Source organism: Pseudophryne corroboree, chromosome 8 (genome assembly GCF_028390025.1).
Source record: "Pseudophryne corroboree isolate aPseCor3 chromosome 8, aPseCor3.hap2, whole genome shotgun sequence".
Lineage (NCBI taxonomy): Eukaryota > Metazoa > Chordata > Amphibia > Anura > Myobatrachidae > Pseudophryne > Pseudophryne corroboree.
The window spans coordinates 168,148,524-168,169,650 of NC_086451.1; the positions used below are offsets into that span (position 1 = coordinate 168,148,524).

Sequence of the window (21,127 nt, forward strand, 5' to 3'; positions counted from 1 at the left end):
CTCCTTTCATCTTAGAGGTGGATGCCTCCTCCGTTGGAGTAGGAGCGGTGTTATCTCAGAGGGCTAAAGATGGCCATTTACACCCTTGCAGTTTCTTCTCCCGGAAGTTCTCCCCAGCTGAGCGCAACTATGCCATTGGCGACCAGGAGTTGCTAGCCATCAAGCTCGCTCTAGAAGAGTGGAGGTATCTGTTGGAGGGAGCTTCTCATTCAATCACCATACTTACAGACCACAAGAACCTTTTATACCTGAAGGGCGCACAATGTCTCAACCCTCGTCAGGCCAGATGGGCACTTTTCTTTTCCAGGTTCGACTTTAAACTCCAGTTCTGTCCGGGCTCTCAGAATCGCAAGGCCGATGCCCTTTCCCGCTCATGGGAGCAAGAAAATGAGTCAGAGTCTTCAGACAAGCATCCTATTATAAATCCGTTGGCATTCTCCACGGTAGGGATGGACTCTACGCCCCCATCAGGGAAAAGTTTTGTGAAGCCGATGCTAAGGAAGAAGCTCATGCATTGGGCCCATGCTTCCCGTTTTGCCGGACATACAGGTATCCAAAAAACCCTGGAGTTTATCTCTAGGTCCTATTGGTGGCCAACTCTGAAAAAGGACGTCTTGGAGTTTATTGCATCTTGCCCAAAGTGTGCCCAACATAAAGTATCCCGCCAGTCGCCTGCGGGGCAACTGGTTCCACTATCCGTTCCCCGTCGACCATGGACCCACTTGTTGATGGATTTCATTACAGACTTACCCATGTGCAACAAGTTCAATACCATCTGGGTGGTAGTTGACCGGTTCACCAAGATGGCACACTTCATTCCTCTCACCGGTCTTCCGTCAGCTTCCAAGTTGGCTCAAGTATTCATACAAGAGATCTTCCGACTCCACGGTCTTCCTGAAGAAATTATCTCAGATCGAGGAGTTCAATTCACAGCCAAATTCTGGCGAAGTTTATGTCAAGTCCTTCAAGTCAAGCTAAAGTTTTCCACGGCTTACCATCCTCAGACCAATGGTCAAACCGAGAGGGTGAATCAGGACTTGGAGGCCTTCCTCCGCATCTATGTGTCCTCCTCTCAAGATGACTGGGTTCAATTACTTCCCTGGGCCGAGTTCTGTCATAACAACCAGTATCATTCTTCATCTGCTTCAACACCATTCTTCACTAACTTTGGATTCCACCCTAAAGTCCCTGAGTTCCAACCGCTTCCAGCAACTTCTGTTCCCGCAGTGGATATCACCTTGCATCAGTTTGCCAATATCTGGAAGAGCGTACGATCAGCTCTGCTCAAGGCATCGTTCAGGTACAAGAAGTTTGCGGATAAGAAGCGTCGAGCAGTTCCTGCTCTCAAGGTGGGTGATCGGGTATGGTTATCCACGAAGAATTTGAGGTTAAGAGTTCCCAGTATGAAGTTTGCACCTCGCTATATCGGTCCTTTCAAGATTGAACAAGTCATCAATCCTGTTGCTTACAGACTCCAGTTGCCTCCCTTCTTAAAAATACCCAGGACATTCCATGTTTCCCTGTTGAAACCGCTGATCTTGAATCGGTTTCATTCCTCACTTCCTCCAACTCCGAAAGTCCAAACTCAACGAGGCGTTGAGTATGAAGTGGCCAAGATCCTGGACTCACGTCACCGTTACGGTCAACTACAATATCTTATTGACTGGAAAGGTTATGGTCCTGAGGAACGTTCATGGACCAATGCTTCTGATGTCCATGCTCCTGCCTTGGTCCGGAGATTCCATTCCAAGTTTCCTCAAAAGCCAAAGAAGTGTCCTGGGGCCACTCCTAAAGGGGGGGGTGCTGTCACGATCCGGGTATCTGGACGCCATTTCTTACCCATCAGATGCCTCCTAAGGCTGGCTCAGCGCTCCAGGACCGGATCCCATCTGTTATCCTGATGTGTACATTCCTGTATCCTCTCCTGTCACTCTGGGACGCTGTCACAGTAAACGCCATATTACACCTGGCATGGCGTCTCCCGCGGCCTCCGCCGCCGTCCCTGAACTTCTGCATGCAGAGTGTCTGAGTGGCGATTACGTCAGCCGCGGCCTCCGCTGTGTCCGCGTGGTTGGATGTGCATCTGTCAGCCTGGCGCCTCCTGTCTCCGGTGGCCGGCGCCGCCATTACTGTTTTCATTACCACATGGATTACAAACCAAACTTCCCTCCAAGTGTCTGCATGGGCGCAGCCATCTTGGATTCTGTCAGCTGATCATTTCCACCAATCTGTTCTCAGTATTGATAATCTGCATAATTGCCTAGCCAATCCCTTCCTTGCTGCAGGTATAAATACACTGTGCCTGAGCAAGGAAGGCGTCAGTGCTTTGGTTGTCAAACCTAGTTCCTGTTTGTCTCTCTCCTGTGATTGTCTTCCAGGTTCCAGCTCCTGTCTCAAGACTTCCACCATAGAGACCCGCACCAGCATTCCACCTGCGGTGTAGCCTGACTCTCCAATCCATTGTGGATTCATCTGTTTCCAGCTACAACATTACCTGCTTCCAGCTCAGCTTCCAGCAGAGTACAGCTTCCCTTAAAGGGCCGGTGTCCTTTCTACACTTTACCACTCTCCACCGGTATTATTATTTCTCCGCTCTCAAGTTCTACATTTCAGTTCATATTTCATCGCTCCCAAGTTCATTTATTATTTAACTGGTTCCAGCCAGTATCCACTCCGTGCTAACAACAGTCTGGTTCCAGCCAGTATCCACAGCAGCTGTTTTATCTTCAGCAACCCAGCTTTTCCTGGAACACCAGCTGGCACAATCCTGGGTTATCTCCATTGCTACAGTCGGGCCTGGTAAGGACTTTCCATCTAGAAGATCATAAGAACTATCTCACACTACCAGTGCCCTGTGGCTCCTGCCATCCTGTAGTACCCAGGAACTGTATTTATTCTTTGCTGACTTTTACGTTTTCTTTTACTGCTGCTGTGTTGCGGAGTTGTCATAATAAACATCATTGACTTTTATCCAAGTTGTCGTGGTCACGCCTTCGGGCAGTTATTATTCATGTTACTTACATGTCCAGGGGTCTGATACAACCTCCCAGGTTCCGGTACATCTCAGCCCCTACAACTGAGGCTGCCTCCCGTCAGCTCAGGCCCTCAGTTGTGACAACACTCTTGCTGGTTTCAGAATTTGTTTGACCAGACTCTGGATCTCCATAGCCTTTCCACTGGAGGAAAACCTCTTCTGTGTCCAGTATCACTCCCAAAAACAACAACCGCGTCATTGGGACCAACTGCGATTTTGGCAAGTTTAGGAGCCAACCATGTTGTTGAAGAACTGTCAGGGAGAGTGCAATGTTTTGCACCAACTGGTCCCTGGATCTCGCCTTTATCAGGAGAACATCCAAGTACGGGATAATTGTGACTCCTTGCTTGCGAAGGAGAACCATCATTTCCGCCATCACCCTGGTGAAAATCCTCGGAGCCGTGGACAGACCAAATGGCAACGTCTGAAATTAGTAATGACAATCCTGAATTGCAAACCTCAGGTAGCTTGATGCAGTGGCTAAATGGGAACATGTAAGTAGGCATCCTTTAAGTTTACCAAAACCATGAAATCTCCTTCCTCCGGACTGGAGATCACTACCGTGAGAGATTCCATCTTGAAATTGAATTTCTTTAGGTAGAAATTGAGGGATTTCAGATTTCATATTGGTCTGACTGAGCCGTCCGGCTTCGGGACCACGAAGCGGCTTGAATAAAAACCTTCTCCCTGCTGACTAAGGCTGATTTGAACAATCGGTGAGGGGGAACGTCTTGAAACCCCAGTTTGTACCCTTGGGACACTATTTATAAAACCCACGAGTCCAGGTCCGAATGAATCCAGAACTGACTGAAGAGTTTTAGACGTGCCCCCACTGGTGCGGGCTCCTGCAAGAAAGCCCTAGCGTCATGCAGTGGATTTGGCAGAAGCAGAGGACAATCTCTGCTCCTGCAATCTTGAAGAGGCTACAGACCTCTTCCCTCTTCTCCTTCCTCTACCTGCAAAGAAAGGGGAATCTTAACTTCTTGCATATCTATTGGGCCGAAATGACTGCATCAGATAATGATGCGTCTTTATCCGTTGAGAGGGAACATAGTGCAAGAAGGTTGACTTACCTGCGGGAGCTGCCGAGATCAAATTAACTAGGCCGTCGCCAAACAAGGCTTCACCTTCATAGGGAAGAGACTCCCTTTCTTCTTGGAGTCAGTATCAGCATTTCCTTGGTGAATCCAGATATACAGGGAATGGGGGGAAGGGGATGTGTTCTGCACCAGCTATTAAATTCTAAATATTTGTATGAAGAGGCCCCAATAAATGTCCATCAGTTATATTAAATATTAATTGTAGGACGTTCGGGGGTGCTACCAGAGACAAGTAATGTTATGCAGGAAAGGAGAAGAGAAAAGAATGTCTCTTTTGCTGGCGCACAAATGATGATTTAAAAATTAACTTTTAATAAATTCGTTAAAATTGTCTAAACACGAAATAAAGTACAATAAGTTTGTATAATGTAATTACCATATATAATAAATGGAAATACATTTATTAATATCAAGGTTCGCTACCTGTGTTGTGTCTTTATTATTGATCCAAATTGACTATATCAATTAGTCTGATACTGAATTACTGGACACTATGTAATATTAGTTGAATGTATATTAGTAATTCACTTGACAAATGTCAGAACCTGGCAATAGTTCTACATATCATACACTTACAGCACTCTTTCCACAATATTTTCCCTTTATTCCAGATCAAATGGTATAATCCCCCACAGTAATTATTCCTGTTGTAGTATAGTACAGTATGGTTGCTGGGGACGTCTTTAATGAAAAGAGAGGGAACATCTAATGTGTCTCCTTATGGGTAAAATACTTGCAAGCTAAGTGCTATGAATAGCATCAGCATGTAGATAAATGCTGAGTGTTAGGTGAGTAATGCAGATAAATAGGGATATCTAATAATTCTATAGAATAGTGGGTGAATTATTAGATATCCCTATTTATCTGCACCTCTAAGCACACTATTTGACTGTCCACACCCTGCTGTGCCTATTACCCATCTCCTCCACCACCCTCAACACTGACCCACACATCATTCACCCACAAAGATACAATAAAGGTAGTTTGGATAAATTAGCTAAATGAAATGGATTTAACCAATTTATCTAAATGACCATTTTTGGATGTTTTCCAGTGTTTGGGAGCAAATGGTCAATTGTCATTTGCTGCCACATATTAGCATAATTTTGTTTCAACTAGAAAAAAAAATTGGACAGATAATCTAAGTGTGGATCCAGTTTAATGCTGATTTCAGAGCCAACTATAGACTTGATTGAGGTACTGTGTCCCCGGTACCAAATACCAAAAGAAATAATATTGTGAGGTGTGAGGTGTTCAAATAAGACTGAAAATGAGTGGAAATTATGGTTATTGAGGTTAATAATACTATGGGATCAAAATGACCCCCAAATTCTATGATTTAAGCTGTTTTTTAGGGTTTTTTGAAAAAAACACCCGAATCCAAAACACACCCGAATCCGACAAAAAAATTTCGGTGAGGTTTTGCCAAAACGCGTCCGAACCCAAAACACGGCCGCGGAACCGAACCCAAAACCAAAACCCGAAAAATTTCCGGTGCACATCACTACTTAATTAGAACTTCGGTCAATGTGAATTAATTATTGGACTCAACCATGGTTATCCTTAAAACCCAGGGGTCTATTTAAGATCGATCTTAATCGATGTTGGGCTTCCAGGTTGAAAAAAACACACATTTACTAACATTTTAAAATTTATATAAAAAAATCATCTGTTCGTAAATGCAGTGCACATGGTTTTGCCCAACTGCTAACAAAATTCCTGCTGCGATCAACTTGGAATTACCCCCATCGATTGATGTTTTCACACTGCTCGTTCCAACCCCAAAAACTATGAAGAGGATGGGGGCATATACGCAGGGTCCATCCTGTGCATGTGCCTACATTTTCTCCGGGTGCCCCGCAGAAAATGCAAATGCCTCTGCCTGTCAATCAATAGAGGGCGTACCTTCGCAGGTATATCGCAATCATGAGCCATGTCTCCCATTTTTGTCATTATAGGTGCTCTGTGAGCTGCTGACCATGCCCCAGCCCCTCTGTCTCCCGTGAATAGACATTCGGGCTTATTCAGACCAGATCGCTTCAATTTATTTTCACCCAGCGGGCAATCAGGTCTGCACTGCACATGCGTATGCGCCACAATGCGTAGGTGCACAAGAAGATTGACAAGAAGAGGGTGTTTGTGTGGGTGGCAACTGAATGTTTCTAGGGAGTGTCCGGAAAAACACTGGAGGGACCCGGCGTTTTGTGGGAGGATTTGTGACGTCACCTCAATGGCTGAGTAAGTGCTGAGCTGTGCAGCTCTTGTGCACATGTAATCACACACCTGCACAGCAAATTTTCCCTTCCGCTGTAGGCGGCAACCACCTGATCACAGGGATGCAAAAAACACACCCTAGCGATCAGGTCTGAATTACCCACAATGTGCATATTTGCAGAGCAACAAGCTACAGGGAGCCTTCCACCCCCCCCCCCTTCCCCATGACTATGGGACACTGGGGGGGGGGGGGTTATTTGGGTTAGCTGGACATTCCCAAAAAAAGTGACTGTCCTGCAAAAATTGGGTTAGTTGGGAGGTATGTGCAAATACATTTATTGTTTTGCATGCAGGGTAAATACTGGCTTCTTTGACATTTAGCCACAAATGCTGCACAGTTGAATTACAGTATTACACTGCAATTAACAGTTATGCTAGGACATTCCTTCTCCCAAAATCTACCTCTCTTTGCATGTTACATCTGTCCCACAGTGGCGTGCGGTGAGGTCAGTGGCTAGTGAGGCACTACAGCCATAATGTCCGCCGAATCCTGCCGATGACCCTTAGCCAATGCCCGCTACTGCCTCTGAGCCGATACCCACTGCCACCGCCAATGGCTTACAAACTCTCCCACAATCAACTGACCCAGCCCTCCACCACTAATTTCTATCTCAGTCCGATGCCGCCAATGCCCGCTGCCTGCCTGCTCATTGTTCTTGTGATATATTATACATTTTTAAAGAAAAAAAATGAGTGTTTGGGACTGGGAAGGGTGAGGGAGGAGGACATGAATGCAATTTTGTTGTCCAGGGCTTCCATTAACTTAAAGGAGAAGGGTCTGAATGGGTTAAAAAAATGTGTGAGGACCCCCCTCCTTAGTATAACCAGCCTCTTTGAGCCGGTCCTGGTTATTTAAATACTGGGGGAAAAATTGGACAGAGGTTCCCCGTATTTAGACAACCAGCACCGGGCTCTTAGACGGGTCCTGGTTCCAAAAATACGTGGGACAAAATATGTAGTGGTCCCCCATATTTTTAAAACCAGCACCGGGCTCCACTAGCCAGAGAGATAATGCCACAGCCGGGGGACACTTTTATGTAGGTCCCTGCGGCCCTGGCATTACCCCTCCAACTAGTCACCCCTGGCCGGGGTTCCCTGGAGGAGTGGGGATCCCTTAAATCAAGAGGTTCCTCCCCTCGAGGCACCCAAGGGCCAGGGGTGAAGCCAGAGGCTGTCCCCAGCACCCCTGGGTGGTGGGTGCCGGGCTGATAGCCATATGTGTAAAAAAAGAATATTGTTTTTTTGTTGTGGAACTACAAGGCCCAGCAAGCCTCTCCCACTTGCTGGTACTTGGAGAACCTCAAGTACCAGCAGGCGGGGAAATAACGGGCTCGCTGGTACCTGTAGTTCTACAACAACAAAAAATACCCAAATAAAAACACAAACACACACACCGTGACAGTAAAATTATTGAGACAGGCTGTAGCATGTGGATGCATGTAACCCTATAAAAGTGATGGATTGGGTGACTATTACAATACCCACTGTTGCTGTCTGAAAAATGATGGATATATAGATTGCTCTGCCGAGATATGTTTTTTTTCTAAAATGCACCACAGGTATGGATGGATAGTATACTTGACGACACAGAGGTAGGTAGAGCAGTGGCCTACTGTACCGTACTGCTATATATTATATTATTTATTATTATTATCCTTTATTTATATGGCGCCACAAGGGTTCCGCAGCACCAAATTACAGAGTACATAAACAAATAATCAAACAGGAAAACAGCAACTTACAGTTGATGACAATATAGGACAAGTACAGGGTAAATAAACATAGCTACATCAGCAGATGACACTGGAATAAGTATCAGGTGGCAGAAGACTGCTGGATTTGGTGCAGCTGAAGATTATTAATGTAAGAAAAGAGTAAGCACATGAGGGAAGAGGGCCCTGCTCATGAGAGCTTACATTCTAAAGGGGAGGGGTAGACAGACAGGGGTGAGACAGATGGGGTACATAGAGAGCGTGCAACAGAGGTTTAGGATGAGATTTGGCTGGGTTTGGTGAAGAAGTGGGTCTTGAGAGCCCATTTGAAGTTTTGTAGAGAGGTGGAGAGTCTGAGGGGGAGAGGTAGGGAATTCCAGAGAAGTGGTGCAGCACGTGAAAAATCTTGGAGGTAGGAGTGGGAGGAAGTAATCCGTAGGCAGGAGAGTCGGCGTGCATTAGCAGAGCGAAGAGGACGGGTGGGAGTGTAAAGCGAGATAAGATCAGAGATGTAGATGGGAGAGGAGTGGGTGAGGGTTTTGTAAGCAAGTGTGAGAAGCTTGAAATGGATTCTGAAAGGGAAGGGGAGCCAGTGAAGGACTAGTAAGAAAGGAGAGGTGGACGTAGTGCATTTGGTGAGGAAAATGAGCCGGGCAGCAGCATTGAGGATAGATTGGAGTGGAGAGAGGTATTTGTCAGGAATGCCAGTCAGGAGGAGATTACAGTAGTCCAGTCTGGAGATGACCAGTGAGTGGATAAGAGTCTTAGTAGCATCCTGGGTCAGAAAGGGTCTGATCCTGGAAATATTTTTTAGATGAAAACGGCAGGTTTGTGAGAGGTGCTGAATGTGTGGTTTGAAGGAGAGGGAGGAGTCAAGGATTACTCCAAGACAGCGCACTTGGGGGGTAGAGGAGATAGTAGTGCCATCAATAGATAATGAGATTGTAGGAGGTGAGGTTATGCGGGAGGGAGGGAAGATGATCAGCTCGGTCTTAGACATGTTAAGTTTAAGAAAGCGCTGGGACATCCAGGAAGAGATAGCAGAGAGACAGTTGGAGATACGAGTGAGCAGAGTAGGGGAGAGGTCTGGAGAGGAAAGATAGATTTGAGTGTCATCAGCATAGAGATGATATTGGAAACCAAAAGAACTAATGAGCTTACCTAGTGAGGACGTATAGAGAGAGAAGAGGACCAAGGACAGTACGGAAGCCAGACTGGAATGGGTCAAGCAGTGAGTGTGAGGAAAGAAAGGAAGTAAGGCGGTTGTAGACAATACGCTCAAGGAGTTTGGAGGCAAAAGGGAGAAGAGAGATGGGTCGGTAGTTGGAGAGAGTGTTTGAATCAAGGGTAGGTTTTTTTAAGAATAGGAGAGATGAGAGCGTGCTTGAAGGCAGAGGGGACAGTGCCTGATGAGAGGGAGAGATTGAGAAGGTGGGAAAGATGGGAACAAGCAGAAGAAGAGATGTGGCAGAGGAGGCAGGAGGGGATAGGGTCAAGTGGGGAGGTGGTGAGGGGACAGGAACGAATGAGGGCCATGACTTCCTCTCCAGATGCATGGGAGAAAGATGACAGAGTTGGTGCGAGGGATGGGGAGGGTTGGTAAGGGATGGGAGAAGGCTGGTTACTGATAGTCTGGTGTGATGTGATGTCCTGACGTATGGAGTCAATTTTGGATGTGAAGTAAGTGGCAAAGTCAAGAGCAGAGAGTGAGGAAGGGAGACGAGGTGGAGGTGGGCAGAGGAGTGAGTTGAGAGTGGCAAAGAGGCGCCGGGGGTTGGAAGACTGGGAGGAGATGAGGTTCTTGAAGTATGACTGTTTAGCAAGAGAAAGGGCAGCACTGAAGGATGAGAGCATAAGTTTGAAATGGAGGAAGTCTGCCTTAGAGCGTGATTTCCTCCAGTGTCGCTCAGCAGTACGTGAGCATTTTTGCAGATATCTGGTGCATTTGGTGTGCCAGGGTTGAGGTGTTAATTTGCGAGGGTGAACAGTGGTTGGTGGAGCAACAGAGTCAAGAGCAGAAGTAAGGGAAGCATTGTACGTGGAAGTGGCTTGTTCAGGGCATGAGAGAGAGAGAGAGAATAGGAGAGAGAAGTGAGTCAAACAGGGAGGAAAGGAATGTGGTGTCAATAGCTTCAATGTTACGCTTAGTGATGGTAGCCTTAGGAGGTTGAGATGGGGAAGTCGAGAGAGATAGGTTGAAGGAGAGCAGGTGGTGGTCAGAGAGGGGAAATGGGGAGTTGGAAAAATCAGAAATATCACAGCGGTGAGTGAAGACCAGATCCAGTGAGCTCCCATTCACATGGGAGGGTGAGGAGGTCCACTGGGAGAGACCAAGTGAAGAGGTGAGGTTAAGGAGTTTAGAGGCAGGGGATTGTGTGGGGATGTCAATAGGGATGTTGAAATCGCCTAGGATAATGGTGGGAATGTCAGAAGAGAGGAAGTGAGGAAGCCAGGAAGCAAAGTTGTCGATGAATTTGGAAGCAGTGCCAGGGGGGCGGTAAATGACAGCTACTCTAAGATGGACTGGTTGGAAGAGACATATGGAGTGGACCTCAAATGTAGATAATATAAGGGATGGTTCTGGTGGTATGAGTTGGTAGGAGTAACTAGAAGGTAAAATGACCCCAACACCACCCCCATGGCGACCCCCAGGTCGGGGGGTGCGTGTGAATGTAAGGCCCCCAGCATAGAGAGCAGCAGCAGAAGTAGTGTCAGAGGGCGTAATCCAAGTTTCAGTAATGGCTAGTAGGTGTAGGGAGTTGGAAATGAAAAGGTCATGAGTGGGGACCAGTTTGTTACAAACGGATCTGGCATTCCAGAGGGCACAGGATAGGGGGTATGAGTTTGTGGGAGAGATGTGAATTAGATTTTCAGGGTTGCTGTAGCGATGAGGTGGGATTAACTTTGAGGGCAGGGATGAGAGAGTAGTGATGGTACGGGTGCCTGAGATAGGAGGGGAAACTGCAGGAGGTGGGCAGGGAGGGAGGTCAGTGTGATGTGGATGGGGGTGTGGGGAGGTGACAGGGAAGGGAGAGAGGGAGCAGGGCTGAGTTGTGGGGTAGCAGGACCATGGGGCAGAGGTGAATGAAAGTGGGGTAACAGGAAAGGTGGGGGAAGGAAACAGAGGGATGGAGGGGAGACAGAGGAGGAGGTGGAGGAGACTAGGGGGGGAAGGATAAAGATACATTATTAGGTAGACACTGAGTGATGTGGGGAGTATAAGAAGGCATTCACATAGTGTTAAGAAGGTAAATAGGTTGAGGGAAAGTGGAAGTAGGAGAGGAGACTGTAAGGGAATCCGAGCAGAAGAATTGTAGAAATGCAGGTGAGAAAAGCAGTGTAGGCTCAATTTAGTATGAAATGAGTCAAAAGCGTAGATAAAGTGGGTGCAGAAATGTATTTGGAGTGTAAGAAATGAAAGGATTGTGAGAGGTTTAAGAAGCAATGGTAATTATGTTAGATGTTTTAAGTGTTTGCAGGTAAAATTGCATTGGTGCAGCTGTGCTTAAAAAACAAAATTACAATAATACAGATACAGGCATTTGTAGGTGAAATGGATGGTTTATGAAATGTCCAAGTAAGGTAGTTCTGTGCTATGTAATCAGATGCAACAATCAGGAGGTGAGTGATCTGAGGAGTAAGTGACTCACATTTGTTATTAGTTCTTCAGTTTTCTTTGTTTTGTTAGATTGGTGTGCTTCTGTTTTCCTTCTTTTTCACTTCGATTGAACGCTAATTGAACACTGCTGTTATGTGTCAATTTTATCACGCTTTTATAAAAATGCACGCTTAGATCAATAAATGCACAGCCAAATGGCTTTGCACAGCCTACACCATTGGACTTTAGTAGAAGACTATTACAAGTGAAACCAATAATTGAAATCTGTAACCACACCCCACCCCCTCAAATGCCAGGCAATAAATTACCTTAAAAACAACAACCAGGCATTCCACAAAGATTAAACTGGGTCTATATCATTCAAAACTTTAAAAAAGTACTTCAAAATCACATACTATGCAATAATGTTTCAATTTGCATTACCCAGCAGAATTAGCTTTGCATATATAGATATAGTGCAGCAGAATAGATTGGTGGTTGTAGTCAATTGTAATTACCCAGCAGAATTAGCTTTGCATATATAGATATAGTGCAGCAGAATAGATTGGTGGTTGTAGTCAATTGTAATTACCTGTAGGTGACAAGAAGAGAAGAAACGTCAATTCACAATCGATATCAGCTGAAGATAAATTAACGCTGATTGAACGCTGCGTTATGTGTCAATTTTATCACGCTTTGATAAAAATGCATGCTTAGATCAATAAATGCACAGCCAAACAGCTTTGCACATCCTACACCATTGGACTTAAGTAGAAATCTGGTGGTCAGCAAAATTTTGCACTGTCCTCCTACTATATGTAGTGCGCACAACTACTAAAATACACCACAGGTATGGATGGATAGTATACTTGACGACACAGAGGTAGGTAGAGCAGTGGCCTACTGTACCGTATTGCTATATATTATATACTGGTGGTCAGCAAAATTCTGCCCTGTTCTCCTACTATATATACTGTGCACAACTACTAAAATACACCACAGGTATGGATGGATAGTATACTTGACGACACAGAGGTAGGTAGAGCAGTGGCCTACTGTACCGTACTGCTATATATTATATACTGGTGGTCAGCAAAATTCTGCCCTGTCCTCATACTATATAATACAATGCAGCACAGATATGGAGCATTTTTCAGGCAGAGAACGTAGATATTTTCAGCACACTGAGCACAGATATTTGCAGCACACTGAACACAGAAACTGAGAAAACACTGCACGTCCTCTCCCTATCATCTCCAATGCACAAGTGAAAATGGCGGCGACTCGTGGCTCCTTATATAGAATAGAATAGCTGCTGACGGGCACGATTGAGGGAGGAAAGGGACATTTGAATCCAGCCCATAGATGCAATGTGAATATGTAATTTGTACCTTCCTATCTTAAAATGTATATACAGTGTATATGTCACAACTGAGGGCCTGAGCTGACTGGAGGCAGCCTCAGTTGTAGGGGCTGAGGTGTAGTGGAACCTGGGAGGTTGTATCAGACCCCTGGACATGTAAGTTAAATGTAGAAGAATTGCCCGAAGGCGTGCCCACGACAACCAGGATAAAAGTCAATGATGTTTATTTTGACAAACTCCATGCATCACAGCAGTAATAAAAGAGAAACATAAAATCAGCAGAGAAATAATACAGTTCCTGGGTACTACAGGAGGACAAGGACCACAGGGCTCTGGTAGTATGAGACAGTTCTTATTATCTTCTAGTTGGAAAGTCCTTACCAGGCCCGACTGTAGCAATGGAGATAGCCCAGGATCATACTAGCTGGTGTTCCAGGAAAAGCTGGGCTGCTGTGGATAAAATGGCTGCTGTGGGTACTGGCTGAAACCAGACTGATGTAAGCACGGAGTGGATTGCTGGATGGAACCAGCCAAATAATAAATGAAGCTTGAGAGCGATGAAATATGATTGATATATGGAGTTTGAGAGCGGTGAAATAATAGTGCCGGTGGTGAGTGGTAATCTGCGGAAATGATACCGGCACTTTAAGAAGAGCTGATCTCTGCTGCAAGCTAGGCTGGAAGCAGGTAAATCTGTAACTGGAAACAGATGAGTCCCAGAGGACTGGAGAGTCAGGCTGCACCGCAGGTGGTAGACTAGAGCGGGTCTCTTTAGTGGAGGTTTGGAGATGGTAACTGGAACCTGGAAAACAACCACGGGAGAGAGACAAACTGGAACTAGGTTTGACAACCAAATCACTGACGCCTTCCTTGCTCAGGCACAGAATACTTATACCTGCAGCAAGGAAGGGATTGGCTAGGCAATTATGCAGATTACAATGGAAACAGCGGATTGGTGGAAATGAACAGGTGACAGAATCCAACATGGCTGCGCCCATGCAGACACTTGGAGGGAAGATTGGTTTGATAATCCATGTGGGAACTTTAACAGCAATGGCGGCGCCGGCCACAGTAAACAGGAGACGCCAGACTGATGAGTGCACATTTGAACCACGCGGGCAACAGCGGAGGCCGCGGCTGACATAAGCGCCACTCTGACATCCTGCATGCAGAAACTCAGGGACGGCGGCGGAGGCCGCGGGAGATGCCATTCAAGATGTAACATGGCGCCGCTGTGACAGCGTCTCAGAGTGACAGGAGAGGAGGCAGGAATGGGGACATCAGAATAACAGATGGGATCCGGTCCTGGAGCGCTGAGCCAGCCTTAGGAGGCATCTGAAAGGTAAGTTATGGCGTCCAGATACCCGGATCGTGACAGTATACACTAGAGGTCTTTCCGAACCCCCTAATCCTAACATTGTAATTTGCTTTAGGGCGCACCTCCAATTAGTCTAGTGTTTCTTGCTGCCTTTCCAATAAAGCAAGTTTAATTTAGTAATAGGTGAAAAACCATCCCTACAAAGGTGTTAATCAGAGACTTGGCTTTGTGGACACTTTTCAGAGAACAACTTTGTTAGCATAAAAGTAAAGCCAGAAAATGAAGAGCTGTTTAATCACTCAATTGGATTTTTTTGCCAGCATATTTCTTTTTCTCTGCAACCCACTGCTAAATTGTGCTTCCTAGCTGTTTTTATAAAATCACTGAATCAAATCTAACTCTGATTACATCAGAGAAGGCCAGGTACCCTACACCATAACAGGGGGTTTGAAATTTTGACTTGTCTACTTAAAGATCACCAAAATCTGATCACAAGGTCAATTACGTCCCTGGGTGGGATTGAACCACCAACCTTTTGGTTAATAGCCGAACACACTAACCGATTGCGCTACAGAGACACTTTGCAAAACGTGCATACTGACAAAGGCTAATAAGCATTTATCTAGAACGTTTCCTAGAAAAACTTTAAAAAGTCAATAATCTGGAGAGTTTTTGTAAGATGTTTCTTCCATCAACCAACGAAGAAACACATTGGTACTTTTCCATGATGAGTGAGTGCTTCAGGTTCTCTTGCACTTACATGTGCAGCAGAGTACTGCAATGGAAGCATGCTGGGCCCATAACCCAGAGGTAGGCAGATTGAAACTATCCTCTGCTATATGCATTTTTTTTTTGTTAATTAAAGTAATCCAAAACTGGGATTGATATTTTGGTTCTTTTATTTTTACTTAAAGTACAATAACTTTTACCATTTTAATTTGTTTTAATAGTATATTAACAGTATTGTTTTCTTTCAAAAATCCACTTAATTTTCTTTACCCTATTATTAAAATGGTAATTGACAAAAACAAACTACATTGTCACCAGAAGAGCAATACAAAATGTACAAGTGATATATTAAAATCATCTTTCCAGCTTGAATTTCAATGATGCATTGGGGCAACGATTTTGTTAGCAACATCTTCACCCTTAAATAAAGATTTTCTTAATTCCTTACCTGTGTGCTAATTAGATATCACCTTGTTTTCACATTAAACAGACTTCCACATGAGAAAGCAGCAAGGATGCAGTGGCGTTAATGTTTCCTGGTGTCAACCCGTATTATTTCAATAGACATTGAAATGAGGATGCATCTTGCTGCCTTTCCAATGAAGCAAATTTAATTTAGTAATAGGTGAAAAACCATCCCTACAAAGGTGTTAATCAGAGACTTGGCTTTGTGGACACTTTTCAGAGAACAAATTTGTTAGCATAAAAATAAAGCCAGAAAATTAAGAGCTGCTTAATCACTCAATTGGATTTTTTTGCCAGCATATTTCTTTTTCTCTGCAACCCACTGCTAAATTGTGCTTCCTAGCTGTTTTTATAAAATCACTGAATCAAATCTAACTCTGATTACATCAGAGAAGGCCAGGTACCCTACACCATAATAGGGGGTTTGAAATTTTGACTTGTCTACTTAAAGATCACCAAAATCTGATAACAAGGTCAATTACGTCCCTGGGTGGGATTGAACCACCAACCTTTTGGTTTATAGCCGTACACACTAACCGATTGCGCCACAGAGACACTTTGCTAAAGTCCATACTGACAAAGGCTAATAAGCATTCATCTAAAACGTTTCCTAGAAAAACTTTAAAAAGTCAATAATCTGGAGAGTTTTTGTAAGATGTTTCTTCCATCAACCAACGAAGAAACACATTGGTACTTTCCCATGATGAGTGAGTGCTTCAGGATCTATTGCACTTACATGTGCAGCAGAGTACAGCAATGGAAGCATGCTGGGCACATAACCCAGAGGTAGGCAGATTGAAACTATCCTCTGCTATATGCATTTTTTTTTGTTAATTAAAGTAATCCAAAACTGGGATTGATATGTTGGCTCTTTTATTTTTACTTACAGTACAATAACTTTTACCATTTTAATTTGTTTTAATAGTATATTGACAGTATTGTTTTCTTTCAAAAATCCACTTAATTTTCTTTACCCTATTATTAAAATGGTAATTGACAAAAACAAACTACATTGTCACCAGAAGAGCAATACAAAATGTACAAGTGATATATTAAAATCATCTTTCCAGCTTGAATTTCAATGATGCATTTGGGCAACGATTTTGTGAGAAACATTTTCACCCTTAAATAAAGATTTTCTTAATTCCTTACCTGTGTGCTAATTAGATATCACCTTGTTTTCACATTAAACAGACTTCCACATGAGAAAGCAGCAAGGATGCAGTGGCGTTAATGTTTCCTGGTGTCAACCTGTATTATTTCAGTAGACATTGAAATGAGGATGCATCTTGCTGCCTTTCCAATGAAGCAAGTTTAATTTAGTAATAGGTTAAAAACCATCCTTACAAAGGTGTTAATCAGAGACTTGGCTTTGTGGACACTTTTCAGAGAACAAATTTGTTAGCATAAAAATAAAGCCAGAAAATTAAGAGCTGTTTAATCACTCAATTGGATTTTTTTTGCCAGCATATTTCTTTTTCTCTGCAACCCACTGCTAAATTGTGCTTCCTAGCTGTTTTTATAAAATCACTGAATCAAATCTAACTCTGATTACATCAGAGAAGGCAAGGTACCCTACACCATAACAGGGCATTGAAATTTTGACTTGTCTACTTAAAGATCACCAAAATTTGATAACAAGGTCAATTACGTCCCTGGTTGGGATTGAACCACCAACCTTTTGGTTAGTAGCCGGACACACTAACCGATTGCGCCACAGAGACACTTTGCAAAAAGTACTTACTGACAAAGTCTAATAAGCATACATCTAGAACGTTTCCTAGAAAAACTTTAAAAAGTCAATAATCTGGAGAGTTTTTGTAAGATGTTTCTTCCATCAACCAATGAAGAAACACATTGGTACTTTCCCATGATGAGTGAGTGCTTCAGGATCTCTTGCACTTACATGTGCAGCAGAGTACTGCAATGGAAGCATGCTGAGCCCATAACCCAGAGGTAGGCAGATTGAAACTATCCTTTGCTATATGCATTTTTTTTTGTTAATTTAAGTAATCAAAACTGGGATTGATATTTTTGCTCTTTTATTTTTACTTAAAGTACAATAACTTTTACCATTTTAATTTGTTTTAATAGTATATTGACAGTATAGTTTTCTTTAAAAAATCCACTTAATTTTCTTTACCCTATTATTAAAAGGGTAATTGACAAAAACAAACTACATTGTCACCAGAAGAGCAATACAAAATGTACAAGTGATATATTAAAATCATCTTTCCAGCTTGAATTTCAATGATGCATTGGGGCAACGATTTTGTGAAAAACATCTTCACCCTTAAATAAAGATTTTCTTAATTCCTTACCTGTGTGCTAATTAGATATCACCTTGTTTTCACATTAAACAGACTTCCACATGAGAAAGCAGCAAGGATGCAGTGGCGTTAATGTTTCCTGGTGTCAACCTGTATTATTTCAGTAGAAATTGAAATGAGGATGCATCTTGCTGCCTTTCCAATGAAGCAAGTTTAATTTAGTAATAGGTGAAAAACCATCCCTACAAAGGTGTTAATCAGAGACTTGGCTTTGTGGACACTTTTCAGAGAACAAATTTGTTAGCATAAAAATAAAGCCAGAAAATGAAGAGCTGTTTAATCACTCAATTGGATTTTTTTTGCCAGCATATTTCTTTTTCTCTGCAACCCACTGCTAAATTGTGCTTCCTATCTGTTTTTATAAAATCACTGAATCAAATCTAACTCTGATTACATCAGAGGAGGCCAGGTACCCTACACCATAACAGGGGGTTTGAAATTTTGACTTGTCTACTTAAAGATCACCAAAATCTGATAACAAGGTCAATTACGTCCCTGGGTGGGATTGAACCACCAACCTGTCGGTTAGTAGCCAGACACACTAACCGATTGCGCCACAGAGACACTTTGTAAAAGTACATACTGACAAAGGCTAATAAGCATACATCTAGAACGTTTCCTAGAAAAACTTTAAAAAGTCAATAATCTGGAGAGTTTTTGTAAGATGTTTCTTCCATCAACCAACGAAGAAACACATTGGTACTTTCCCATGATGAGTGAGTGCTTCAGGATCTATTGCACTTACATGTGCAGCAGAGTACAGCAATGGAAGCATGCTGGGCACATAACCCAGAGGTAGGCAGATTGAAACTATCCTCTGCTATATGCATTTTTTTTTTTGTTAATTAAAGTAATCCAAAACTGGGATTGATATTTTGGCTCTTTTATTTTTACTTAAAGTACAATAACTTTTACCATTTTAATTTGTTTTAATAGTATATTGACAGTATTGTTTTCTTTCAAAAATCCACTTCATTTTCTTTACCCTATTATTAAAATGGTAATTGACAAAAACAAACTACATTGTCACCAGAAGAGCAATACAAAATGTACAAGTGATATATTAAAATCATCTTTCAAGCTTGAATTTCAATGATGCATTGGGGCAACGATTTTGTGAGAAACATTTTCACCCTTAAATAAAGATTTTTTTAATTCCTTACCTGTGTGCTAATTAGATATCACCTTGTTTTCACATTAAACAGACTTCCACATGAGAAAGCAGCAAGGATGCAGTGGCGTTAATGTTTCCTGGTGTCAACCTGTATTATTTCAGTAGACATTGAAATGAGGATGCATCTTGCTGCCTTTCCAATGAAGCAAGTTTAATTTAGTAATAGGTGAAAAACCATCCCTACAAAGGTGTTAATCAGAGACTTGGCTTTGTGGACACTTTTCAGAGAACAAATTTGTTAGCATAAAAATAAAGCCAGAAAATGAAGAGCTGTTTAATCACTCAATTGGATTTTTTTTGCCAGCATATTTCTTTTTCTCTGCAACCCACTGCTAAATTGTGCTTCCTAGCTGTTTTTATAAAATCAATGAATCAAATCTAACTCTGATTACATCAGAGAAGGCCAGGTACCCTACACCATAACAGGGGGTTTGAAATGTTGACTTGTCTACTTAAAGATCACCAAAATCTGATAACAAGGTCAATTACGTCCCTGGGTGGGATTGAACCACCAACCTTTTGGTTAGTAGCCGGACACACTAACCGATTGCGCCACAGAGACACTTTGCAAAAACTACGTACTGACAAAGGCTAATAAGCATTCATCTAAAACGTTTCCTAGAAAAACTTTAAAAAGTCAATAATCTGGAGAGTTTTTGTAAGATGTTTCTTCCATCCACCAACGAAGAAACACATTGGTACTTTCCCATGATGAGTGAGTGCTTCAGGATCTCTTGCACTTACATGTGCAGCAGAGTACTGCAATGGAAGCATGCTGGGCCCATAACCCAGAGGTAGGCAGATTAAAACTATCCTCTGCTATATGCATTTTTTTTGTTAATTAAAGTAATCCAAAACTGGGATTGATATTTTTGCTCTTTTATTTTTCATTAAAGTACAATAACTTTTACCATTTTAATTTGTTTTAATAGTATATTGAAAGTATTGTTTTCTTTTAAAAATCCACTTAATTTTCTTTACCCTATTATTAAAATGGTAATTGACAAAAACAAACTACATTGTCACCAGAAGAGCAATACAAAATGTACAAGTGATATATTAAAATCATCTTTCCAGCTTGAATTTCAATGATGCATTGGGGCAACGATTTTGTGAGAAACATTTTCACCCTTAAATAAAGATTTTCTTAATTCCTTACCTGTGTGCTAATTAGATATCACCTTGTTTTCACATTAAACAGACTTCCACATGAGAAAGCAGCAAGGATGCAGTGGCGTTAATGTTTCCTGGTGTCAACCTGTATTATTTCAGTAGTCATTGAAATGAGGATGCATCTTGCTGCCTTTCCAATGAAGCAAGTTTAATTTAGTAATAGGTGAAAAACCATCCTTACAAAGGTGTTAATCAGAGACTTGGCTTTGTGGACACTTTTCAGAGAACAAATTTGTTAGCATAAAAATAAAGCCAGAAAATGAAGAGCTGTTTAATCACTCAATTGGATTTTTTTTGCCAGCATATTTCTTTTTCTCTGCAACCCACTGCTAAATTGTGCTTCCTAGCTGTTTTTATAAAATCACTGAATCAAATCTAACTCTGATTACATCAGAGAAGGCCAGGTACCCTACACCATAAGAGGGGGTTTGAAATTTTGACTTGTCTACTTAAAAATCACCAAAATCTGATAACAAGGTCAATTACGTCCCTGGGTGGGATTGAACCACCAACCTTTTGGTTAATAGCCATACACACTAACTGATTGCGCCACAGAGCCACTTTGCAAAAGTCCATACTGACAAAGGCTAATAAGCATTCATCTAAAACGTTTCCTAGAAAAACTTTAAAAAGTCAATAATCTGGAGAGTTTTTGTAAGATGTTTCTTCCATCAACCAACGAAGAAACACATTGGTACTTTCCCATGACGAGTGAGTGCTTCAGGATCGATTGCACTTACATGTGCAGCAGAGTACAGCAATGGAAGCATGCTGGGCACATAACCCAGAGGTAGGCAGATTGAAACTATCCTCTGCTATATGCATTTTTTTTTGTTAATTAAAGTAATCCAAAACTG

At 42.7% G+C, this 21,127-nt stretch overlaps 2 non-coding genes across 2 annotated transcripts; both read right to left on the reverse strand.

The window, feature by feature from the left end:
- Nucleotides 1-16,074: 16,074 nt before the first annotated feature.
- On the reverse strand, nt 16,075-16,148 carry TRNAY-AUA (transfer RNA tyrosine (anticodon AUA)). The gene has a single exon. It is a non-coding gene; the product is annotated as a tRNA-Tyr (tRNA).
- Nucleotides 16,149-19,585: 3,437 nt separating this feature from the next.
- Nucleotides 19,586-19,659, reverse strand: TRNAS-ACU (transfer RNA serine (anticodon ACU)). The gene has a single exon. It is a non-coding gene; the product is annotated as a tRNA-Ser (tRNA).
- Between the last annotated feature and the right edge of the window lie 1,468 nt (nt 19,660-21,127).